Source organism: Amblyomma maculatum, chromosome 1, assembly GCF_055883805.1.
Source record: "Amblyomma maculatum isolate TAMU_Amacu chromosome 1, ASM5588380v1, whole genome shotgun sequence".
NCBI classification, from domain to species: Eukaryota; Metazoa; Arthropoda; class Arachnida; order Ixodida; family Ixodidae; genus Amblyomma; species Amblyomma maculatum.
The window spans coordinates 152,699,100-152,725,880 of NC_139344.1; the positions used below are offsets into that span (position 1 = coordinate 152,699,100).

Here is a 26,781-nt window from a genome sequence, read left to right on the forward strand (position 1 = left end):
GGGTATTTAAACACAGCCGAGATGTCGATGCTACCCTCTTCTCCATGAATCCGTCGACCCGAAACGTCTTGTCTGTTCTTAAACCTTGTCAGCCATCCTCTTGAGTAGCTGAAGCCAGTAACGTCTAGACATAGCGTAGGATAATATTTCTCAGTAAACATCACCCTGTTTTACTGAACAAAAATTCCGTAAGTCATCACAAGTAAAACCTATCAAGACGGAGGAGAAGCACCCATAAGTTGCCGAGGCAGCGAGCCTTCTTGTGAAGCATTTCGTCGCTCACGACAGCACCATTCGCGTGCACATTCCCGAACCACGTTAACAAGGCTGACTCTCTTCGAACTGTGCTGGGCGCTGTGGGACTGTGGCTTTCGCTGCGATGCCGACGTTGAGCCATTTATCGGAGTCCTGTAGTATCGATGCTACCGTCGACCTGACGAGGCTGAGGCCTAGTTGAACTTCGGTCCAGTCTTTCACGGCTCGGATTGACTGAGATGGCTTTTGCCGCTTGTATTCACAGATTTCCCGCTTCGCGCCTAAATTCAGCTCCATTCTTTTGCGTTTAACTCCCGCCATGTCAAAAGTCAGACAAAAGTTGAGGGTTACAGGCATCTGCTTCTTTGCACTCTTTTTCCCTATAGTTAACCTCCCTGACTTTCCGTTCTTCTGATTCTCTCTTTTTTGCCTTGTACTGTTCCTGTAAGGAAACGAGGGAGTCAAGCTGGCAGGCTACTATACAGAGGGCTATCAAACAGCCCTTTCCTGTGCCGTTTGTATGTGTTCCTATGAAAGAAACACTGCAAGCTGAAGTACAGTTTAGAACGACGGCTAGCCGACTACGAAGAGCTCAGACCTTGTCAAGGCTGCATCGTTGACTCAAGGCGAAGCCGACATGCGGATCGCTGTGGTGCAAAATGTGGTAGTTCGGCAGCGCAACAGTGACGAAAACCAGGAGCATGAGAAGGAAGGGCGTCCAGGACGGGACGCCCGGTCCTGGTTGCGTGCTCGTCGCCTTTCTTTTGTCGCTCTACTTCCTGAGTGTGTCTTAACCCTGACCGAAAAGCGTTAATGGCTTCATGGAACACACTTTGTGTTCTGGGATAGAAAAACTTCAGTTCCCACCCCCAATTTTGGCACTTGTCTTTCTTCCTATTATTTCTTTCTTACGCTTTTACCGGCCTCTCTTCCGTTCACGTTCAGCAGAATTTGTTGCGACCACATGTTGCTGTTTTCCCGACTGCGGCCTCTCGTTGCGGCGCTGCCGCTGCACCCAGAAATCTCCCGGTTCCCTCCTATTGGGGTCTTTCTTAGTTAGCCGACCCTCGGTTTGCTGTGTACGATCCCTGCCATCCACCCTCCTTTTCTCCTCCTCCTCCCTTCCTTTCCGCTCTTGCGCCCCCCACCCCCTCCCCTCCCCTCCTAAAATGACGACACGCCCGCTTTGGTTCTTTCCAACTCCACAGGACTGGTTCAGGCATCCGACCGTATCGGCTGTCGCATAGGTTCCCGGCCTGCGCCCCCGTTCGGACTCCCCTGCTTTTTTCGAACGATGTCCATATTAACGAGACAAAAATACATGGGCCGAATAGGCTATGTGCATTCATCCCCTGTCCATTATTCAGTGAGCTAGTTTCTATATTAACGAGGCATAAATACATTGAAAAATCTTCGCCCCCAGAAAAACTGTCCATAATTCGGGTCCTCCATATTAACGGATGTCATATTAACGGGGCACAAATTTTCCATAATAGCCACTCATGAAACGACTTGTGAAGACTAAATCCCCAACAAAATGAACAAAAGAGAAAAAGACAGCAAAACACCAATTAATCATAAAACTCGGCCAACGGCGAATAAACCTTCAGAAAATTTCGAAGAGGAATGCTGTTTATCTTATGAGGTCCCAACCGGCACTCCTGGGCGTTTGTTTATAATTCTGTGATCCCGTGGAGTATTGCAAGAATTAGCGAAATTGCTTCTTCGAACACCACGCTTATATTAAAAAATTACAAGAGTCGGAACTGCTAGGAAAGAGGGTTAAACGTGAACCACTTTGCTGTCGCAAACATCGGCTCGCCCTTCAAATTTCGCCGGAGCAAAATGTCCAACTCCCACCCGCCTAAAAAAAAACACGCGATATAAATACTTGTACGTCCGAACTGAATAATGGATGCCATTTCGCCAACAATTTTGAGACGAGCTTCTTTGTGGTATTCACTTGTTTTCCTTTGAAGACTGAACTAATAAACTGCACGGTGGTGTCTCCGAAGCTGCTTCGCCGCATGCACCGTACGTGAATCTAGAGAAACCGTTTCCCCGTTAGTGTCGTATAGTTACAGCACATAAACGTAAAATAAAGACAAGAACAACAGAAAGGATGCGAGCAAGCAGCCCGGAGGGACCGCGCTCCCTGCTGTGCACGCGCTCCTCCCTTCGCCGCCCGTCTCCATGGCATCTGGTTTTGCTCGTACAGTGAATGCCGAACTGTCACTAATACACACCAAAAGGCAATGGCGCATGTGTGCCAGCTCCGCTTTCAGAGACTAGATAGCGCTTTCCAAAACTTGCAAAAGAAAATGAAAAAAAAAAAAACTCAATGACCGCGCCGGTAGGTGGAGAGGATGGTTGTGCTATGGGCTTCTGAAAAGATGCCAAAGAAAGAGCCTAATGTGAGGGAAGAAGCCTGTTCTCTTTTCGGCAGTGTACGAACTTAATTGACATACAAGAAAATATATATGAAGAAATACCATGTTGACGATCAGTAATAACAAATGTCGCACACTAAAAACAGAAGAGAACTGCGCTTCCCAGAGCGTATAGAAGGCTTGAGACATCGACTTAGTACTGCATTCCTGAGTGCTAGCATGTAATTGGTTTCATTCACGTATATCTAAATTGATTTTTTAAGAAAAATACTAATGTATGAAAAAATTATTCCGACATCTGGCCACAAAAATTTTCATCCGATTGATTTGTCCGTCTCGAGCAGACGGGAGCACAAAAGAGACACGCTCAGTTCACCCCACCAATTCGTCCGTCTAGACACCAAAATGTCGAGCCGGAAACCATCTTAATACTTTCTAGCTCATAAAAAGATGTAGGAGAACGCTTTTCCCTTTTTTTTTTTCTGCGCCTGAATAAGAGATTTCAAGATAAACCTGATATTATGAAGTTAAGAATCCCTTACTCTCCTCCTTCCTCCTGCATTGCTTGATTTCACTAGAATTTGAGAGAGAATCAAATGGCCTTAGCGGTGCAAGAACTTTTTGTTTTTCATTGGGCTTTACTGTATGCAAGCCCCATATATTTTTTGTCTCTTCTATCTCGGCAAATAGTTAACATGCGCAGGTTTCTTTCCTGTATATTAGCTGCGTCTTATAAGCTGTGCCGTCCGTTTCATCCTGTTGCACGTTTTACCGCTACACTAGCACCTTCATCCCATTTCAGTTGTTCGGGGCCACCTGTGAATCTATTAGAAGAAACAAGCAGCACAAGGCCAAAGAGAGGTTGTTCTGGAGAATACAAGAATATAAATTTACAGGACCGGAATATAGAACGATGACGTACAATTCGAAAGGGAGGACTTTGATAAAATGCTCAGATGGTATTGTGCCGGTTTTCCTGGTTTGGTCATGTTTTCCTTTCTTTTTATATCTGTCAGTATCACGTGCTCTAACCATTTCGCTGCACCATTTTCTGTTAAGTTTCCGTGTAATGTACAGCGGGGTCCTTTATAGAATGTAAGGCAGCAGCCATGACGTTAGCGCCTAAAAACGGGCATGCACACGACAAACAGGTCTGCTCCGCCCCGTCTGCGCAAAGACAGTTTGCTTCGCTTTTTAGTTTGCTTGTTTCTTTGCGGCATCCGACAAAGGCACCCCGGTTCAACGTGAGTTATGTGCTTTGCGCGCTCCTGGGTGTTTGAACCTGCGGAAAGCATCGGCACAAACAAGTCAGAGAAAACGGGGGTGGCGGGGGGGGGGGGGGGGGGGGGGGAGGGGGGGGGCATGAGGAGTTCGCGAAGTAAAAAAAAAATATCTCCTTCTAAGACCAGAGGGAAGCGTCCTCGGGCTGCGGACATTACGGTGGAATGCCGAAAGCTGGGCAGGGGCTGCGACATCCGGTCGTCCGAACGGGGGGTAACCAAACACCGAGAGTCGGCGGGCACACCGCGGCAGTACGCTCGAGCTCCGCGTCAAAAGGGGCGCTCTTCGAAGAAAGCCGCGGCAACAGCAAAAAAGCCTGGACCTCACAATTTCGACCTCACACAATGAAGACCTCACTCAACCTCAAACTCACGCGTGAGGTTGAGGTCCAATTTCGTGACCTCACTCAAAAAATTTCGAGCTGTCGCCGACCTCACCTCAACCTCACCTCAATGCGTGAGGTTGAGGTCATTTTGAGGTTGAGGTCGACCTCATGAGGTCGAAACCTCATGAGGTTGCCCACCTCTGCTTATAACGAGTCCAACGCTGTTGGAGAACGCGTTCGTTGTATCCCGGGCCCTTGCACTATCCGTTTAAAGCCTAGCAGCCCCAGATATTTGCGAGCATGTCTTGGAAGGTAGCAGTTAACCGTTAATACGGCCAGGTACGGAGAGACCGGACGTGCAGTGGCGATCGGGCGCTCATTTCTGTTTCGCTCATGGAAGTCGCCTGATGTGTGATTGGTCCGCGGGTAGTGTGTGACGTCAATAGACCAAATTGCATGGTCGAGCTTAGAATATAACACAGTCTACACTTGCGACCCCTGTTTTGAAGTCTCGCCACCTCAGAAAACTACAAGCATGTTTCTGGGAGGTGGTAGGGGAGTGTCCATTTCTTTGACCATAAGGCTATAAATAATTCAATTCAGTTCGAAACCTTCAAATGACAGAAACGTTGACAACTTCAAGAATCCCATTCGGTCTAGGTCATTGAAAAGGAAACTGCTACTACATAGTAAATGATTCAGAAATTAGCATTAATATCTTCATATTTGTTTTTTCGTTGTTTCTTGTGGCCACCACGTTGCTTTATAGGGGACTGTGTGCGTGCATTGAAAGCTGGGAAACGCTTTTTGGACGCCAGTGAGAAGAGTGCGTTTTCTCAATTTCAGGGCCGAATTCGCGGTTCCTTCGTGTTTGCTCCGACCTGCTTCTTCGTTTACGGTCGTCCGTTATATCTAAGACACTCAACCATTGCCATAATGCATATTTTATGGCAGCACCACCCGGTTCGTGGTAAGCAGCGTTTGTGTTTGACCATAAGTCAGCTCGACTGATAAGAAATTTCATACTCAAGCGTCATGCCAAAAAGTCATGCTAGCAGACAATTTTTGTTTAATTAAGATTAGGGTAGCATATATTTCGCTCTATTATGCAAATTACAGCGGCTTACGTTCCTTAATTGTGCTTGATCCCTCTCTAAAGTATTTGATCCTCCTTTAAACCTTTATATTGATTCTCCTTTAAAAAAAAATCAATCAACCGATGCCGCCACTACCTTGCAGCGGTGCTGCCATTCACGATTCGCGGCGTCCACGATGGATATCATCGGCATGATTTTAAGGATAGTATTTTAAGACAATCTTAGTGCTGTCGACTATAGTTTTAATGAAACCAGTGCATATCGGTTATTGTGGATATCATTACAACCATTGCGCGCCGTCTTTGCGAAGCAATGACACCGTGTCCGTAGAGTTGCATAGTCACTGCACTGACCATATTTCGCGTCCCCGATGTCAGAGTTCACAAACGACGTTTACCAGGGACAAGTGAGACTGTATGCTATTAAAAAAAAAAAAGGATAGATTTTGAATTGTTATGCGGTATTTATCAGTACCACAGCCCGATATTAATTTATTTGGGCAAGTAGCTTTCGATTGCTGCAGAATAATTTATTCAATTAAAGTCAGAGACTGCGTCTTTAGGAATATGTTATTGCTTTCAGAACTTCTGCCTTTGAGACCCTTGCCTAGCATTCTGCAATCCTAGTTGAATGATCTATCGGGGACAAAAATCTGTGGACCATACAAACTGCAATTAGTGGGCATAACTTTCGCATCGACCAGGAGTTCAGGACAATAACTGTCGACGTGAAAGTTGAACATTAGTTCTTTCATGTGTGCTAGAGAAATAAGCTGATAATTCATTTACATCAAGATTCTAGTCCACAATCTCTAGACATACGGTCCAGAGACTTTCGTTCCCGATAATACCATGCAGCTTTTTTTTTTTTTTTTTCTGCATGGTCCTCATAACATTTGACGTTCTCTCGCAACATTCTCGATCCTCCTCATAGCACAAACAACCATCGTTGCCCTCACTTAGCAATCGTGGCTGCCGCTTTTACATTACTGTGCAACATTAGTTATCTGCGCTCGACTCTAACAGTTGCTTGAGTAAACAAAAAGACAATAACAGCGCCATACAGACAGTATATCGCACCTCAATTTAACTGCCATTTGCATTAGAATATTTGGGACAGTGCCACACGTGCACCTAGCCGGACCCACATTTGAAACGAATATGTGCAGTTTAATAGCTAAAGGAAGCAAGTGGCTGATTATAGAATTTTTAAGTTACCTCCCTCGTGAGAACAGGCTGTGGTCTTTTCAACCTCCTTCTCCCACGCTTAGGGAAATCGCAAACCTCCATATGATACAGCTAAATTTAGTTGCCATGTAATGCATATAGCACAGAAATGATGCTCACTCACGCGCCGCGAATAGTCGAAAAGGCTATCGGAAAAACGAGGCTGTCAGTGTGTACTTAGTTCTGTGAGTGACAAGGAGCTCATATGTATCATAATATATGGATATATATATCCATATATATCCTTATATATGAGCTCCTATATATTACTATATGAATGCATTCGTATTTCGTCAGAGAAGGGAATCGAACCTGGAGCCTTGGATCCTGAAGCAGGCACTTTACACTGGCCACGCTGGTTCATTGATCATGCACCTGGCAACCACGACGACGTTGAAAGGAACATTCACTACGATGGCCGCTGCAAGGGGTCGCAAAGGACGTCGAAAGGGCGCGGGTCAAATACGAGAAGCCATGGTGGTCAGAATGCGTACAAGCGAGTTAGAGCTGTTCGCATGGGAAGAAAATCGCATTTATAATTAAGGCACAACTGTTGGAGTCAGTGCGATTTCCCAGGAAAGGTCTGGGACGGAAAATACGCCGCCCGATCACTGAAACGAAATAGCATTGGCTCTTGTAGCATGGAAGCCTAGCTCTAGCTGTAAGCAGAACCTGAACCGAGAGTGACTTCTGATTAGAAACAGGTCCTAATGGCGATGAGATCAATAACCTCTCTAAAACTATAGAAATACGTGAGCATCTAAATCAGCGAATAAAATACTCATCCCGTGATCACTTCGCTCCGGCTGAAAAGCGCAAGAAAAAAAAAAAAACTCGAATACTTCTTGTAGTTTACCAGTCTAATTTGCCACTTATGTCCGCACAATTACCATATGCGGCATTAAATATGAGGCACCAGTAAAGCAGATGGCGTCAGGACGATCAAGGTCACAGCTGCTCTCTAAGCCGCCGCCGGCCCCTCCGTGCAAAAAAACTCTCCGTGATGGAGACGATGGAGATTGGAGCGAGATATCGAGAGCACGAGACAGGGAGGGAAGAAAGGGGTGCAGAGGCGCGCCCAGGCCCGCGTGCCTCGCGGATTGAGTGCTGCCATAACGTGGGGTGACCAGGAACTTGAGCGGCTCGAGCGGCGTCGGCGCGCTGAATTTGAAGGCTCCCGCGCAAGTGACCAGCGCACGCCTAATCGGAGAAGTTTAGACAAGTGATTATTTTCACAGTTTCAAAGAGAGAGAGAAAAAAAAACAGGGCTAGTGAAAATTCTTAGGTAAAGCTCTGCTCCGTTTCAATTCCAATGTTCTATACGCTTTGCAAACGCATTATTACAATGCAGCAATTTTAATTTAACGCGACGGCTTTAAGACTCTTGTTTCGCGGAGAACCTGGCGCCGTGTAAAAACAATCTGGGATTGTTCAAAAAGTTTTGACGCCCGCCTTCCCTTCTCGCCCCTTTGGAGTGGCGGAATTGAAAAGTGGTTAAAACATTACACACAAGTTTTTGTTACAAAGTTGGAACATCACTCAAAGGTCATTAGGACACGTATACAAGCGCATGTGCACAAAACAAATAAATCGCCTTAAAAGAACATTGGAGCAGCAGTGAGATAGGGATGGAACCTGTGAACCTTGGGTCCTAGGCCACACAGGCACTTTTGTGCGGCTTGGTAAAAGCGGAACATTGCACGTGTGTGGTGTTCTATTTCACAAGATGGGGGGGGGGGGGAGGGGGGGGGGGAGGGGGGGGGGGGGGGCTTGCGAATGCATGCCGATGGGTATGTGCCAGTTTAGAGAGACACTAATTATGGTAGTAGTAATTAAGTGATTAGCAATGTGTGTGTTTCGGTGAGAGTTAAGTGTACGGAACCGCAAGAGGAGCCGCTGACGGGAGTCATGAACGCTCTTATGTCATTCCCTTAAATGCGGCGCTTATCCGTAGCGCAATTTTCTCCTTCGGTTTGGTCCTCTCTGTAAATTCGTTCCCCGAGGGTAGCTGCAAAGGATCGTTTACTCAAAGACGGAAAACATTTTACTGAGGCTTGTATCGACGAATGCACATTCCGCGCTACGCACTGAGTACAAAACATCAAGAAGTATTGTCCCACTTCCTGAAATTAAAGCAGCTACTTATCTTAGTGTTCCCGGAGACTGTGATGTGGTCCGACTGATCAGATTGGGCGAGACACTGATGAAGTGAGCCTGTTAGTTAAGCCGCCATGTCTTATTCCATAGTGGACAACAGAGTGGTAACATTCGGCTAGATGCCGATTACAAACATTACACTACCCTCCTTGAGGAAAGTTAAATGGATGTGCACACACTGTCACAGACCACTGTAGAAAGGTCTCTCACTGGCAAACAGTCGCAAAGTTAGGTCTCAAAGTCAGACAGATGACGTGTTTCTCTGTGGATAGCGCCGTGTTGGAGAACTCTGGTGCAATGCAGGTGGTGTAGGCGGGTGCAATATAGGAGGTGCAGGCTGGTTCACTACAGGTGGTGGATATATGATGTCATCGCGGTCGAGTGGTGTTGTGGCTGATGCTTGTTTGAGGCCCGAGACATCCTTGGAAAAACTTGAGTTGCGCGTTATTACTCTTTTTTCTCTCGATGCCTTGATTTGTGATCCATGAATGCTTACAATGATATAAGGGTCTGGATCATAGTATGGAGTGAACTTGTCGCGTCTCTCTTGCTTGCACAGGACTCGTTGACCGATAGAGAAGCGATGTGGTTGAGTATGTCTTCGTGCATCAGCATGATGTTTGTTGTATGCCTTTTTCTCGAGCGCGGTTGTTTTCAACCTTGTTAAGTCTTCATTGCGCGAAGGAGCTTCAGGGTAGCACGGCAGAAGATTCCTCATTGGTCTGCCAAACAGCAGTTCATATGGTGATCTTCCTATTGTAAGGTGTTTGGAAGATCTGCATGACATCAGGAAAGTGTCAAGCTCTACTTTCCAATCTGTGTTCTCAAGCTGAGTTGGGTGAACATGCTTTTTCAATGTTCTCATGAACCGTTCAGCTTCACCATTAGCTTGAGGCCACAAAGGTGTGATCCGGTGGTGTCGAAATCCTAACTCTTTCGAGAGTGCAGCAAACTCCCTGCCTTGAAATGGTGGTACATTGTCAGTTTTTACCTCTGCAGGGATTCCGAACTGGCAAAACACTCGTCGCAGCAAGGGGAGCACATTGTTCGCACTCGTGGAATGTGTGACTTGTACTACTGGGTATCGCGAGAAGTCATCTATTACCACCATAGCGTACTTTCCATCTGGGACCGGACCACAAAAGTCAACCGAAACTTCCTCCCAGGGACCATTGGGTGGTTCAGTGATGGTAAGTGCTTCTTGCTTTGCTTGGGGAACGACTGCTTGAAACAATTTGGAGAATGCTTTCACGACTGACTTGTCACCTGGATTGTCAGAAACTTGGTACGTGATCTGGACAAGTCACAGGTTGGTTGCTGCTGTGAAGCTTAAGAGTGATGCACAGTTTCCTGGAATGACAAAAACGTCTTCATCAATGCACTTATCTTTGTATCTCATTGTAACAGAGACTTTGCCCAAAAGTTCAAGTGTAGACGTTGATTTGTATGGGAACACTCTGATGGATGTTTCTTGGAGATTCACCTTTAGGCGACAGCTCTTGAAGTCATTTTCGCCAACAATTGACACTGTAGCACCCGTGTTGATTACGAAAGTGACTGGCACATTGTTGACAGTGACAATAGCCTTTGGAGATGAACTTGCTTGAGGGGAAGTCATGGCAACAAAAACATACGCGTTGCTGCATGGACTGGTGTCACAGGTGGCTGCAGGCTCTCTAGTACTTGAACTCTTCTTACTGCAGGCTAACTGTGTGTCTAAGTCATTGTCACAGTCCGCTGCGTGTACCGTTCTCCTGGTTGAGCGACAGAATCGTGCAAAATGACCTACCTTGTTAAATGCCTTGCAAGTCTTGCCCCATGCAGCACAACTAGATCGACCGCCTTGGTGAGCCTACTTGCCGCCACAGTTGCGATAATCTGCTGACGAGACACGAGGTCGCTGCGGTGTGTAGGCCTGCCGTGGCATCTGTCGTTCATTTCTTGGGTGTTGGCCATGCATGTTGTCCTTTCTTGTGTACTGCGAACACTGCCGCATTGCTATCGACGTGCTTTTCGATTTCGGACACATCCCGTTTGACATCCTCGAGCATTCTTCCTTGCTTAAGTCCGGTAACTTGAGGGAATGAAGCATGGCATACTTTCGGAGGAGAGACGACGTTGTGGCGAGAATGATTTGGTTCTTGACTTTAGAGTCGACGTTTTCGAAGTTACAGTGGCGAGAAAGCTGCCGGAGGCGCGCGTAGAAGGCGTCCAGTAACTCACCAACGTTTTGCTGAGCTTGACGAAATTTATAGATAGCAAATGTTGAGTTCACTCGCGGCGCAAAATATGCATTCAGTTTCGCTCGAGCGGAATCGTATTCTGGCGTCGATGTACTCTGCGTGGTTTGGGTCGTGCTTGTAGCCGTCGCACCTTGCGCAGCGCACTCTCGGGGAGCGAGCGATATATGTCGTAGACTTCTCCACCGACGTAGTGCAGGAAGAGCGCTTTTTTGCGTGCATCTGCCGAGATATCGCAAGCTAAAAGAAAGTTTTCGATCCTTTCTATCCACGTCTTCCATTCGTGACCAATATTGCCGTCGGTAGCGCGCAGGTCAAAACTTGGGAAGGCAGGGAGCACATGTGCCATGGCTACGATTGCCGTTAGCCACTTGTTGCTGATGGGTGATTGGACGGACTGACTCTTGATGTAGTGGTACTCACATGAGATAAAAGAGCACTTCTGACACCATCTTAGTGCTCCCGGAGACTGTGATGGGGTCCGACTGATTAGATTGGGCGAGACACTGATGAAGTGAGCCTGTTAGTTAAGCCGCCATGTTTTATTCCATAGCGGCCAACGGAGTGGTAACGTTCGGCTAGATGCCGATTACAAACACTACACTTATGTAGAATACAACCGTTTAATACTTGTCTTTATATCATTAAAAACTGCATGAGAGTACTGCGCGCTCTCACACAGAAGTAGCAATCATGTGGTGTGGTGTATTTTGCTTCCAGGAGGAATTCCACAAGCCAGGGGCGAGAGCTTGACCTGAAAGAACAAATCTGCCAAGCAAGGAGCAGCGGAACAACACAAATTTGCCTTCGGGTCGTGTAAGCTGACAGTAATGAAACGCACGCATTCAAAAGTTTGTTCGTATATATTATATTCATTAATGCTTGAAAAAAACTCTTCGCTCGAAGTAGCGCTCTAAGCGCCGTATTTCTGCCATCACAGGTACGAACATAATAAAGGCGACTCACGATCACTGTGCTGAGTAGGTTTCATAACTCTTCCGCCCATGTCTCACTTCGTTGCATGCTCTGATAATAGGCTGCTGCACTAGCACGTGGCGTGTTTTCTATAGCATGGTTCTAAAAGCGCATTTGGAAAAAGACTTTTCAAAAATGCATACGATGAATGTAGTGGGGTGAACACAGTAAACAGCCGTTTGATAATGCAAAACAGGTTTCTTCTGCCGGTTAACCTTCCTGTCTTTCCTCCTCCTACTCCTCTTCCTCCTATGACATGGCGTTAGTGGCATATACCAGATAATTTTGTAGCCACATTTTTCCATCGACACTACACAGCGCGACTGTTCACTCTACTCTCGCTCTAGGCTCGCGGGATTTATTTCGCAAAGCCCAAGCAGCACACGTTAGGGCAGTCGGGGGAGACCCAGTCCGCATCCGCCTAGGCAGGTCGCCGTGATAACGTTGGGGCCATTACGCTAGCGCTGATGGCTCGAGCGAAATGATCGTGACGGGCGTTTAATAAGAAACGTGGTTCAATCAATCAGTAGGTCAGGCAACGTCATATTTCAGCATTTTAACTAAATCAGACTGGAATGGAAAACAACAGGAGACGATTCGATTTCGTCCTCTGATTATTCTCCTCTCCAGTTTTCTTCTGCGCTGTGCTTTAATGAAACTGCGGCCAGAAGAAACGCTCCTTGAAATGTGACGAACACTCACGCTCAATGTGTCGATATCGAACGCATTATAGTTTGCATATCTTTAACGCAGTGACGGCGCGAACTAATGTGAGTTTGCTACTCGGAGTAATTTATTCAGCCAGGATACAGAGCGCCATGTATACAGAGACACTGAAGAGAACGTTATCATTTAAACTGGCAGCTGACCGATTGTGATTTCAGCCCAGCTTGGGTTGAACTTCTTCCCGAAGTGTGCAGTGAACAAGTTCTCTTTGTTGCAGGTCATATAGAGCGCTAAAGTACAGCCCTGGCTAAAAGGAACCGGGTCACAGTGTTTGCTGTTAGAGCTTGCTGTGGAGCACTTCGACATTCCTTAAATTAGAAAGCTAGAAAGCTTTATAGGGGGGTAAGGATGGCAGTGCTAGCTTCCCTGTCATACGCATTTGCTTTAATATGTGTATTCTCACACAACCTCACCATAGATCGGGTTTAGGCTCGGCGTTCAATCTTAACGCATGCCATTCGTTCAAGTCACAAGTCACGCAAGGCTGATGCCAGGGGCCGTATTACAGACGGCTCACACTCACAATCACACTCACACTCACAATCTTCCTATTGGCCAGCGGCAAAACGGTGGGAGTGGCCGTCCTTTACATCATCGACGTCTGCTGTTTACGTCATGAACACACTTGAAGTGGTGACGTCGACTACGGGCCAATTGTGAGCGGGGGATGTGAGCGACGCGAGCCGCTCACAACTCGTTTGTGAGCGCGCTCACAAAGGAAAAATGGCGGCGGTCTATGCGGCGGCCGGCGTTCTCGTGAGGCGGTAGCAGCGGCGCCCCGACGCGATCATCGGCAAAGGACGGTGTACGAAGACTGTTTGACGTGCCGGGCGAGATGTTTCGACGCATGTTGCTACTCGAGAAGGATATAGGACAGTGACTGTGCGACGCGACGAACTGAGATAGGTGTGTGCGGCCGAGTGCGCTGTCTGTGTGGCGGCAGATAATGTGTGCACTGCGCTTTTTCCGAGCTCCTAGTGGCTTCCAAACCGCTACTGGCAACGAGGCGAACATCGGCCTCGCGCAGCCGACACTTCGAAAGCGTTTGCGGCATGCAGCAAGGCGGCGGCGAAGAAAGGCTTCCTTAGTCACGGCAGCATACCGGGCGTCGTCGGGTTTGTCGACGGCCCATCGGGCGTCTACGAGTAGCTTTGTGATGTCCCTGTTTTCAGATATGAGATGCCGACATGATTTGGGCCATGAACCTCCCTACGTGGTATCTTGGCACGATGCTTTCTTCTGGCGGCCTTCTCGGCTGCACACAGGCATGACACAGGCCGAGGAAGGCCTTCTGCGAGGCGTCGAATTCACGACAGTGAGCCGTGCTGCTCTTTGCAAGATAAGTTACGGTAGGCTCCACATGCCTCAAATGTATTGCCGTTCTTGGGCTTTTATAAAAGCTGAAACGTAAGACACGTCGTACATTTTTGAAATGCCTACGTAAGAAACGAATATGGGAATGCGTGTGTTTGATGCCTGTATTGAGTAGGAATGGGGCACCATTTATACCGATATGAAGTGCAAGGCTGTCCTTACAGCAGTGTTGCTGAAACTTTCAATCATTCATTGTCTGCACTCCCATGAATGTCATCGTCAGCAAGACCTGGCAATGAGCTACTTGATGCGACTCTTCCATTGTGTCAGCAAGGCTGTTAAAGTTTATGAGGCTGTTGAGGTCGACAACGACGAAGAATGTGCTTAACAGCGTGCCATTTTCGGTTATGCTGGTGAAAGGGGCACCTGTTGGAGACATGGCTGCCAGTGTCATGGCATCCCGGTCCAGACTCTCCATAACGACTATAGAACAAGGCATACACCTCCACAAGGTTAATGGTGGATAACTGCGTAGGCGTGCTGAAGAGCCGCTTCCAGTGCTTGGAAAAATACTAGACGCTCCTCTACCAGCCAGAGCGTGTAACATGTGCCATGTTGCATAACTTCTGCAGACGAGGAGGGTGCTGCTGGCTTGGACAAGAAAGGGTCACATCTGTGTACTGGCTACTTGGAAGTGGGATCACTATTGCCATGCATACCTCTAGGGAAAAGCCATACAGAATCATGTTAGCCTGTTCCACAGAACCTGCCACCAGAGCTGGCTGGCACAGCTGCCCATGGTGCGGCAACAGCTGCGGCGTCAATGCCAGCACAACAATCGGCTATGATATACCACACGTAGCTGACCAACTCATCGCAGGCAGCCAAGTGCAGCGCCTTCTCGTTTCATGTCTGTGCCAGAAACCTTTGTGATAATGATGAATCTTCTCGAACCTCATCTGTCAAGTCAAATTTGTCTTCTTACCCCCCCCCCCTCCCCCCCATTCACTGTTGCTTGCAACCGTGCATGTTGGTGTTTGTGTGTGTGCCTGTGTTTGAGTACATAATTAAAGTGTTTCACAACGAGGCAGCAATTGTGATGCCTATCGGAATGGGAAAGTCTCACAGAAGTTTTTTAGAAGCACGTGTATCAACTGTGCCCCTTTATTTTCCTGCAGCGTTTCACACGCTTGATTATGCAGCAGCGAAACCAACTGCCTGCAATAGCACAGGCAGTTATTTGCACGTGCTGCACGATTGTGCTACACAGAGAAGACATACACGAATAATTTTTTAGAGCCTGTAAGCTGGCACTGTACTCATCGCAGGTCTGACACACTTCAGAAACAAGAAATGAAAGTATTGTGCATAAAACTGCGACTCAGAGGCATGACACAAAATAATAGTTGCTTAATGATTACACGCTTGCATAGTAGTTGTCATAGGTTTGGCACATTTCAGAAGCAGGAAACAAAGTATGGCTCTTAACAGTGCAGAAACATGACACAAGTAGTGCTATGTACAATGTTTGCATAAGGTAGTCTCCATTAGTGAACCTTCCAGGACTACAGGCCTGCATATACTGTTAGGACGCATAGAAAGCGTTTGCTTAATGCTGAACAGTGTAAAGCTGACAAATTGAATGCATAATATTGCGAGTTTTAGTGCTCACAGTGATTGTAGCGTACGCAGAAAAACATCACATATGCATCAAGCAAATGGTGTGTGGGCAGAAGGTATCGCTCAAAAACAAAGCAACTCAGTCATGAGAACAAAGAAAAAAAAATACAGAGCACACTACAACGAAAGCTACATCGAAAGCCCTGTCACGGTGGCACTGCAGTGAATGAAGGCTTCGGGTTCAGTCACGGCAGGGGTGGAAGCATTCCCATGATCATGTTCTTTCCTAAACTATCCAGCTACATACAAACAGATGATAATGCAAGGACAGAGCTTCATTTTGGCCTACACTACATGCTTCACAGTCGTCTTGCATTTCCTAAAGAGAAACAAATAGAACCACGAAGCCTGCACGTAGCACTTTAAGCACTTTTCTCATCGATACTAGTAGGCTCCGACCGAAAACACCTTCGCAAGTTGTCTTTGTCCATTTCCGTGTCAAGCGCTCCATGAAATTTTATCGCTGCAGGCCCTGGACTTCGACTGCATTCTATTAGATTTTCAGCATGCTCACGGCACTTGCACGGTACTTCGATTACCGACGACACTAAAAAAAGCAGCACCTTCTCGGGGAATCAGCTGTTTGCTTGCAGGCCGCCATGTGCACGCCATGACGCCGCCGGCGCACCCTCGCGGCAACAAAAGTTACCTAATAGCAAGTATAACTACACAACTAAGAACGCTTCAACTTGAGCTCAATGTTAATCAATACTAAAAATAGTATCTTGCCAAAATAAACCTTTGTTTGTTTTATTTATTGCGTATTAGTTTCGTCGTGTTAGAAAAAGTTAGGAGACGGTCCCTGCTCAGTTTTGTGCCACACTGTGGCATCAACGTTTGCCGAGGATTCGGGACTACTAGGGCGGAGCCACGCTAAAAGTCGCTGGTAATTGGACGATTTCGCATACTCGTCACGATTGACGTCTCAAGGCTGCGTCACAGCTTCGTAATTTTGACGTCACGCTCACAAACTTGTGAGCGGAGTCCGTAATTCGGCCCCAGGATGATTGCCTCCTCTTTCCTCTACCAGCACCAGATTAGCCGTGCGGGGAACAGTGATTAGTACTGCCCACCTAAGACAACCGCGGGCGTGCTTTATGTGCACGTCGACGCCACGCGCGAACGCCGCCAGCTGTAGATAGCGCTTGGAGAACCGGCATCTGTCAGATAAGATTATCTTCGGGCCTGACCAACGTTCTGCAGGATGGGTGACATGGGCCGCGCTGAACTTTCTCCGCATGATTCATCTGGACAGCCGACACGTATGGGTGTCCCTGCGCTTGTATACTAGCTGCATCATCTTCGTGCACGCTGTCGCAATCACCGCACTCATCGTTAATCCTTCCTTCATTATTCTCGGGGCTTCGTAGCCATTCGATAATTACGCCGACGTCTTACCTTTCCTTTCTTGGTTTCTGGCTATACAGATCTACTGTGGCAAAATACCGCGCATCGTTTCCCAGATTTAGTTTAAGGATATGACTGAGTCCAACTAATATTACATTCTTGTAAAGGAGAACACGTGATTTTGCTGTGTAACTTTGGCAGCAAATGTCATGGAATGCTGAAATGGCATTTTAAGAATTCAGCGAGATTCAATACGACTGCAATTTACAAAGCTTCTGAAGTCATTTTGCGCTATCTTTTAAAAAGGAACGCTGTAATTGAAATAAATCATTTATTTTCATGTATTATATTGCCATTTGTGACATTCGCTTACAATTCGTCGCGTCACGACACTACCTGCTACTCCCCCTTCTATCTTCTATACGGCCGTGAACCTCTGCTTCCTTTTGACAGCCTGCTCCCGTCTGTCACCACTGCCAGCTCATATGCTCGTGACGCCATAGCCCGAGCTGATGCTGCCCGCGTTGTTGCTCGCAACCGACTCGCAGCCTCTCAGTACTCCCAGAAACGTTGCTATGATTCCTGTCATCGCAACACCGAGTATTCTTGCGGCTCTCTCGTGCTGCTCTGGAGTCTCGCCGCGTTGGCCTCTCGGAAAAACTTTTGCCCCGGTATACAGGACCCTACCGTATTTTACGACAAGTGACACCAGTGACATACGAAATTGCACCCTTGCATCCCGCCCACCATGCCTCTATACCACGCACCGAGACGGTCCATGTTGCACGCCTAAAACCGTACTACATGGACCCTGGTTTCGACGCTAGTACGCACCGGGACGGTGCTTTTCAACCGGCGGGGTAGTGTCACATTAGGCGGTGCAACGCGTAAGGAAAGAAGAAGAACGCATACGCATAAGGAAAGAAGAAGAAGACTCTCGTGAGTTTTTGAGGGAAGACGACGTTCAACAGCGTCGGCTGGTGCCTACAGAGAACGTCTGTTTGAAAGCCTTGTCTTCGGTGTTCGCCCTCTGCTACAAGCTGAACTACCCCGTAACAATATATATATATATATATATATATATATATATATATATATATATATATATATATATATATATATATATATATATATATATATATATATATATATATATATATATACCGGGTGTCCCAGCTAACTTGAACCAAGGGATACGAAATAATATATTTGAGGTAGGTCAGTGAAACCAGTTGCATACAACTACCAGCCCGTTAGCGCACTACAGGCAATTTTTCGTTTTCCAATTAATCAATTGGCTAATTATGTTAATTTTTCTAATTTAATAAATATTCACCTTAGACCAAAAATGTGAATTGGAAAGTTGTAGAGCACCTTCAGAAACCCCATTCCACTAATTGCGATACAGAAAGTCTCACGTGTATCTTTTTTTCCGGGAACAAAAGAAAGCCCGCGAAATACAAATAATACCACGTGACTAGCGCATTTGAGCGCCGCGATTGTGGTGCTCTCAGTTGTGGTTTGAGTGAACGAAATCAGCTGCGGCCGTGACCCGATGGTCCCGTTGCAGCGGCACGCAGAAATGTTGGCGATGGTTCGAGCGAGCTCGAGCTCGCCAGTCGCCACCGCGATTTTGACCAGGCCTACGCTCCGCAGCAGCCTACATCACGACAGGCGGATGACGATAAAGAACCGACAAATGAAGGTGCAGCGCTAATTTTAGTCGAGTCATATGATGTCATCTCGCCCCTTTACCCAAGCTTGTACGCGCAGATTCAGAGGCTGATACCTTATCGCTCATCCGTTTGTCGTGACGTTCGCTGATCGAAAGGAAGAAGGCCTTGTTAGAATCTGGGTGGTGTCGGCTCGCCGCTCTTGCTGCTACTTGCACCGTCACGTAGGCCGGCTGTTGAGACGCGGGCGAAGAAGCCATCGCAGGCAGGCATATCGGCCCGCCTCTTTAACGGGGCCAAGGTGACAAGGTGACACGGCCCCGTTATATATATATATATATATATATATATATATATATATATATATATATATATATATATATATATATATATATATAAGGTTGCTATCATGCCACTTAACTAGGCTCCCATCCCCTAAACAAGAGCAGAGCATCCGCTACCGCTACAAGTGCGCACGATACCAATAAAGCAAATAACAAATACATTATTGCTGTCATCGGCAATAAGTAAAACAAAAAAGTTTATCATGAATAAAAAGCAGACATAATAGCAAATGCACACAGTGATTTGAAAAACAAAAGCACAAAATAGATGTAACCGCGCATGAGTGATACTAGAGCATGTCGATAATTTTATAGATGTAAACAAAAAAAAACACGACAAAACTACCAGTTCAGCGCACTTAATGACACGTTCTTTATACTGATCCCCTCTTTCTTGAAAGATTTCAACATATTCGGAATTGCTGTACGGAACATTTCAACGCCATAATTGGTCCGTGCTCGAGGCACAAACAAAAAATCGGGATGCTGCGTATAATAATAATGGCTGTTAGGTCTTAAATATGCTATATGCGTCAGCAAGTTTAATTCATGTTTTTGTTGGCTTCGGAATGTTTTGCAGAGGCGATATATGTATCGGTCTGATAAGGCTATTAAGTCAAACTTTTTCAACAAAAAGTGAGGCTTGTGAGTCGAAGAATTAATATAGATAATTTTAATAAGCCTATTGTGGAGTTTTATTAGCTTTGACACATTTTTTGCCGTCGTGCCCCACACCAAAAACAGTACTGTATATGGGGAAAACAAAGCTAATGATATATGACAAGTCAAGGGTTTATAAGTAATAACTGGCTGCTGTAATAAAGTGTGCCTATTACACATGCCGATTTACTTACAACAGGGTCGACGTGCGTACCCAAGTGCATATTTTCTTGAAAAAATACGCCTAGTGTTTGAAACTATTGATTATTTCTAAGGTATATTATTTAGTATTAAGGGATAAGTAAGGCCCATTTGCTTCCCTTTTGCTCGAAAAATCACAGCCGTAGTTTTTTTCAGCATTAATGAATAATGTGTTACCTAGAAGCCCACAGTCTTGCAGTTTCTTTAACACGTCGTTTGCCCGCCGACGCAGTACCTCGCTGCCTTCAAGCGTTAGAAAAAGACGGTATCATTTGAGTAAATGACAAAGTTTAGTTATGTATTTAGGGTGAAAATATTATTTATAAATATTGTAACGGTACGTAACAGTAATTATAACGTTTATAATGGTAGAGTAATTAGAGTGGTAGAGACCTAAATTACCGCCTTGAGGTGTTTCAGTAGACAATGCTTAATAGAGGATGAGAATGATTTTAAATTTGCGCATTGCCTGCGATGGCGAAGGTACGACTGAATATCATCATGGGCGGGGCAGCGTACAACACAAAAACTTAGGTTTTGTAAAAAGTAAACTGCGGTTGAGGGAGTCAAATGCTTTACTAAAATCAAGGAAAACTCCTAGTAAATAATAGTTTTGTTCAAAACCCTTAAAGATAACCTCTTTCTGATCAAGTAGGGCAAATGTCGTGGAGCGTCGTTTCCGGAAACAATACAGTGAATTTGTTATCAAGTTGGATTTATTTGTGAACCGTACTAAGCGTGAAAGTAAACTTTTTTAAGCATTTCAGAAAATATTGGCTGGATATTGGTTGGTAGTTATTTAGGCTATTTCTATCGCCTTTCTTATAAAAAAACACACACACTTTTGCTATTTGCAATGCTTCAGGAAAGCAGCTATTTTAAGGTAGATTTTGACAAGGTAAATGAGCGGCACTTTGATAACATCCACAACAAAATTTACTGGACATACCTCTATGTCATGAAAATTGCGGGGTGTAGCATTATTTGGCTACCATAACTATCAAAAAAAAATTTCCGTATCCGTAACACGAGTTTAAAAAAGTTGTATGCTCACATTCACCCCTCATGTATGCGGCGCGATCTCCTAGCGGTGGTGGCGAAAATATACTTACGAAATGATCATTAAACGTACCTAACAAAATTTTCACCTTCAGTTTCACGTTCTCAATAATCGCAATTTCTGCAACTGCTGTGTTAGCATTCGATAACCCGAAAAGCGATTGAAGTGTTTCCACCTAGTCGCACTGCTATTTGATGAATTGGCTAATTTGATGGCAAAGTAGTTGTTTCTTGCATGTTGAAGTTCTTTATTTAGACAGTTGTGGAACTTCTTGAAGTTCTTCAATGGTTCAGGCTCAAGTCCAGAGAGAAAACGCTGATACATGCAATTCTTCACTTCAGTCTTTCGAAATAATTTTTTACTAATCCATGGCTTCATGACATTTTTGCCAGGCATGCAGTAGCGCTTGTAGGGAAGCTTTCATCCCAGATTTGCTTCAAAATTGGCGAAATGCAACGCTGTATCATTTTAGGATGAAAGCAAAGTTCATAATGCATTCATTATTATTTTCTGACCGAAGTTATATAGGTCTTCACAGGAGATATGACATGGTAAAATGCAATGGTTTGCATTTCTTATGGATTTTTTAATGGCTAAAAATATGAGAATATGATCACTAACATCGTTAGCTAGAGAACCAGCTTTGATGTTGTCTTTACTAATATTGGTAACAAATAGATCTATTGAAGTTGACGAGTTATCGGCAGCTCAGGCTAATATCATTAGTTAACAAATCTCTCGAACAACCATGCCATTTCACAACTGGCATTGTTATCAACCAGCATGCCAAAATTGAAATCACCCCCGCATACAATGTGTTTCAGTTCACCAGTGTTGAACCTCGATTATATGACTTTCAGAGAACTGCGCGAAACCCTGGTATAATCCAGACGTCGTATAAACGGAAATACTACAGAACTGACGCACTCGCGTTATCAATGCACCAGCTACTCTTGTTGAGAAAATTATGATTCTTCGCCCACATGTACGTTATATGAAAGCACTCCTATTTTTGTTTTGCGAAAGTTAGTGCATTTACGCGCACATTTTGTGCACTTCTTCAAATTAACGCTACAAAATGCGGGTGCGCGAATTAAGCGATTATACGAGCTCGCTCTAAAAGCTCTGTAAGTGTAAAAACGCATAATATATATATTGTAGGGGTGTGTTTATTCGGTAAACCCAGATGGATTCAGCCGCTCAGGAGGAACTCGCTGCGGAGCGTCAGGCGTGGCGAATCAGCAAGGCAGCGACCAACTTCTTCGTCCTCAAGTGTGTCAGCACGCGATGCATGGCAGTGGCTATGAAGAAGAAGATTACCACACTGCATTACCCCCCCCCCCCCCCCCCCTCGGGTAGAAAAGGAGCCATCCTGGCGACTTATGGAGCCGAAAGAACAGACGGATCGTAGTAGGGCTTGATTCGGTTCACATGAACTGTTTCGCGTCCACGACGACGCAAGTCCTCAGAGGGCGTAACAGGCTCAACTACGTAGTTGACAGGAGATGTTTTTTGAAGGACTCGGTATGGACCGTGATTCCGAGCAAGAAGCTTCTTTGAAAGGCCGGTAGTTGTGGTAGGAACCCAGAGCCAGACCAGAGAGTTGGGTGCATATGAAGGTGCCTCGCCAGTGTCACGATGGTGTTTTTGTTGCCACTGGTTTTCTTTTGTAAGTGAACGAGCGAGCTGACGGCATTCTTGTGCGTACTGGGCGGCGTCCGAGAGTGACGTCGATTCAGAAACATCAGGGCGGTAAAAAGCGCGTCCATTCTGCAGGTTGGCTCGCGCCCGTATAGAAGGAAGAAGGGAGAGAATCCAGTGGTTGTCTGTACCGCAGTGTTGTACGCGTAGATTACGAAGGGAAGAACCTGGTCCCAGTTGGAATGAGCGCCGTTGACGTGCATGGCCAGCATGTCACTCAGAGTACGGTTGAAGCGTTCTGTCAGGCCATTCGTCTGAGGGTGCTAAGAAGTAGCGGTGCGATGAATGATGCGGCATTCTTTCAGTAGGGCCTCAAGAGCGTCGGACAAGAAAACGCGTCCGCGGTCACTGAGCAGTTCCTTCGGAGTCCCGTGGCGAAGAATCAAGTTGTTGAGAAGGAACAAAGCAACGTCTCTTGCAGTAGCAGATGGTAACGGTGATGTTTCAGTGTAACGAGTGAGATGGTCTACTGCCACGATAATCCACCGGTTTCCAGCGGAAGTAGTAGGAAGAGGGCCATAGAGATCTATGCCAACGCGGTCAAACGGACGAGCAGGGCAGGGTAACGGCTGCAACGAAACAGGGGACTTCTGAGGAGTTTTTCGGCGTTAACAAGATTCGCAAGAGCGCACGAAATGTCGCACAAAGCGGTACATTCCACGCCAGTAAAATCGCAGACGTAGGCGCGTGTAGGTTTTCAATACGCCACCGTGAGCACATTGTGGGTCACCATGGTACGCAGCACAAATGTCGGCACGGAGATGACGCGGGATGACTAGAAGCCACTACCGTCCATCAAGCAAATAATTGCGGCGATAGAGAAGGCCGTCACGAATGGAGAAGTGGTGGGCTTGGCGGACGAGCGCTTTGGATGAATGACCGGGAGTAGGACTTGAGAGAAAATCCAAAAGAGCATTGATCCAGGGGTCATTCCGCTGCTCAGTAGCCATGTCGATAGTGGCAAGAGTCGAAAAATCGTAAGCACAGACGTGGTCAGACGAGGTATCACTTGGCAACGGCGAGCGGGAAAGAGCATCCGCGTCCGTATGCTTCAGACCTGATCGATAAATGACATGGATGTCATACTCCTGGAGGCGGAGAGCCCAGCGAGCAAGGCGACCGGATGGGTCTTTGAGAGAGGCCAGCCAGCACAAAGCGTGATGATCGGTCACAACATAAAACGGTCGGCCATACGCATAGGGACGAAATTTTCCGATGGCCCAAATAATGGCCAAACATTCTCTTTCTGTGACTGAATAATTGGACCCTGCTTTCGTCAATGTTCGGCTGGCGTATGCCACAACACACTCGCTGTAACCAGGCTTACGTTGTGTAAGGACGGCACCAAGCCCGATACCGCTGGCATCAGCGTGGATCTCCGTAGGCGCAGTCGGATCAAAGTGGCGTAGAATGGGAGGCGAAACCAAAAGGCAGCGTAAAGTGTCGAAGGCTTTATCGCAGGCTGGAGTCCAGGCGGAAAGGTCGGAGTTGCCGGCAAGGAGCCGGGTCAGAGGAGCAATGATAGAGGCGAAGTTCAAGATGAAGCGTCGAAAGTAGGAGCAGAGGCCGATAAAGCTCCGAAGCTGCTTCAGGGAGGTTGGCTTCGGGAACTCTGCAACTGCGCGAAGTTTGGTGGGGTCGGGAAGAATGCCGTCCTTAGAGACTACGTGGCCTGAAATTGTGAGTTTTCGAGCGGCAAAGTGGCACCTCTTCAAATTAAACTGAAGCCCAGCATCGGCGAGACACGTGAGGACATGCTTTAGGCGGAGAAAGTGAGAAGAAAAATCGGTAGAGAAAACTACGATGTCATCTAGATAACAAAGACGGGTCTGCCACTTGAGTCCACGAAGAACAGTGTCCATCAGGCGCTCGAAAGTAGCTGGGGCATTGCAAAGGCCAAAGGGCATAACGTTGAACTCGTATAAGCCATCCGGTGTTATAAAGGCAGTTTTCGAGCGGTCATCATCTGGGCGGGAGCACGGAACTGGGCGGAAGGACATCAGCAATGTAGTCTTGCACGGCACGCCGTATGGTAGGGGCCAAAGATGGAGCCATGTCAGGAACAAGGCGGCCAGCATCTTGTAACTGAGGGACCAGTGATTGCTGGCGGGCGACCTCTTCTCGAACGAAGGCTTTGATTTGTTGAATCAAAGGGCTGTCCTCTGATGGAGTAGCACCGCCCAGAGCTAGTGCAGAGATGGTGTCGTCTCTAACACCGGACCGCCGGGTAGAAGCGCGCTTCTTACGAAGCTAGTCGTAGCTCTGACAGAGTTTGATTACGTCACTGACCGTGGCAGGATTTTTCACCCATAGCATCTGGCACGCGTCGTCCTATATGCCTTTCATGATGTTTTCTATCTTATCCGCTTCGGTCATTAAGGGGTCGACACGCTTGCAAGGGTCAGCGATGTCTTCTATGTAACTGGTGAACGACTCTTCGGCCTGCTGAGTGCGCTCGCGCAAGCGTTGTTCTGCTCGGAGCTTGCGAACTTCAGGGCGGCCGAACACTTCCGCAAAATTCTTCTTAATGCAGACCAAGATGGCAGGTCTGCTTCATGGTTGCGAAACCAGAGGTTCACCACGTCAGTCAGGTAAAAGATTACGTTACCTAATTTCGTAGTGTCGTCCCATCGGTTGTAAGTACTGACACGCTCGTATGCCGACAACCAATCGTCGACGTCTTGGTCGGCCGTGCCACTGAAGAGGCATGGGTCACGCTGCCGTATAGAGCTCCAGAACACAGGACCGTGGTTGGGAGGGGCTGCGATGTTGGGGCAGTATCGTCCGGCATGGTCGAAGCAGATGGTAATGAGCGGCTTCTTAGTTCCAGGGTGGACGGGAACGTACCCCGCACCTCCACCAATTGTAGGGGTGTGTTTATTCGGTAAACCCAGATGAATCCAGCCGCTCAGGAGGAACTCGCTGCGGAGCGTCAGGCGTGGCGAATCAGCAAGGCGGCGACCAACTTCTTCGTCCTCGAGTGTGTCAGCACGCGGTGCATGGCAGTGGCTATGAAGACAAAGATTACCACAATATATATATATATATATATATATATATATATATATATATATATATATATATATATATATATATATATATATATATATATATATATATATATATATATATATATATAACAGCTTTTAGAGCGAGCTCGTCAAAGTTGACAATTAACCCTGACTGCTCATTGGAGGGTCAAATTCTAAAGTTAAAGCTTAGCTACTTTGGTCATCCGATGAGAAGAGAGGAGTCGCTGGAGAAAGAATTGATGTTGGGAAAGGTTGAGGGTCAGCTGAGAAGAGGTAGGCAGCGAACGCGATGGTTAGATGGCATCCTCGAGGCGCTGCAGATGAAGTTATGTGATGTTAGGAAGATAGTGAGAGACCGGAAAGCGTGGCGTGATATAGTCCATAGGGTCACAAAGAGTCGGACACGACTGAACGACTGAACTGAACTCGTCAAAATTATAAGTCGACGCTGACGCATATACCTGCTTCTCCGCCTCCTCACTCCTTTTTTAGAACGACCGCATATTAGCTGCTGATAGCAATAAACGCGCATCAAAACAATCGCAAAACTAGCAGTCAAATTTAAATGGAGACACTCGAGACGTGAGTGGTAAACCGAACTCGTATCGGTTGTTTTGGATTCGATGAAGGCAGCGTTGTAACGCGAGCGAGCTGTACGTGTGAATGGCACGCAATTCGAACTCCGTTTTTTTTTTTTTTTTTTTTTTTTTTAACATTAATGAGGGTCGTAGCCAGCGTGACGGCATCCGCCCGCAGCTGGCACCTTTCACTTCACTGCCGCGCCGATGATATATATATATATATATATATATATATATATATATATATAACGGGAAATGGATTACAGGTGCGGAAATTGCCCACGTAAATACGGTAGCGCTGAAACTGCGCAGCCAGACCTTTCGGCCTCTAAAAGGTCTTTTGACGGGGCTCTCGGGCTTTCTCGTCACTGCGCGTTAAGTAGACGTCTCATGCACTTTAAAACGATAGGCTGTACAAAGCGTTATAAATGCGTCTTCTTCGGCTATTCGAAGACATTTTACGATGCGCAGTACGGTTTGGGCGGCCATGCATACGAGCGACATTGTTTCTGCTGA

General features: G+C 46.5%; 1 protein-coding gene and 1 long non-coding RNA gene across 6 annotated transcripts in view; one reads left to right on the forward strand and one right to left on the reverse strand.

Moving 5' to 3' along the window:
- LOC146204635 (uncharacterized) overlaps positions 1-11,924 on the forward strand; it is a 142,740-nt gene extending 130,816 nt beyond the window's left edge. The window contains exons 2-3 of the long non-coding RNA XR_014703977.1: positions 9,731-9,921; positions 11,692-11,924. This is a non-coding gene — a long non-coding RNA (uncharacterized LOC146204635). The remainder of the gene's footprint in view (positions 1-9,730; positions 9,922-11,691) is intronic.
- The window catches only part of LOC146204634 (inactive dipeptidyl peptidase 10-like), a 272,165-nt gene that overhangs the window by 236,497 nt on the left and 8,887 nt on the right, over positions 1-26,781 (reverse strand). The window lies entirely within an intron of this gene.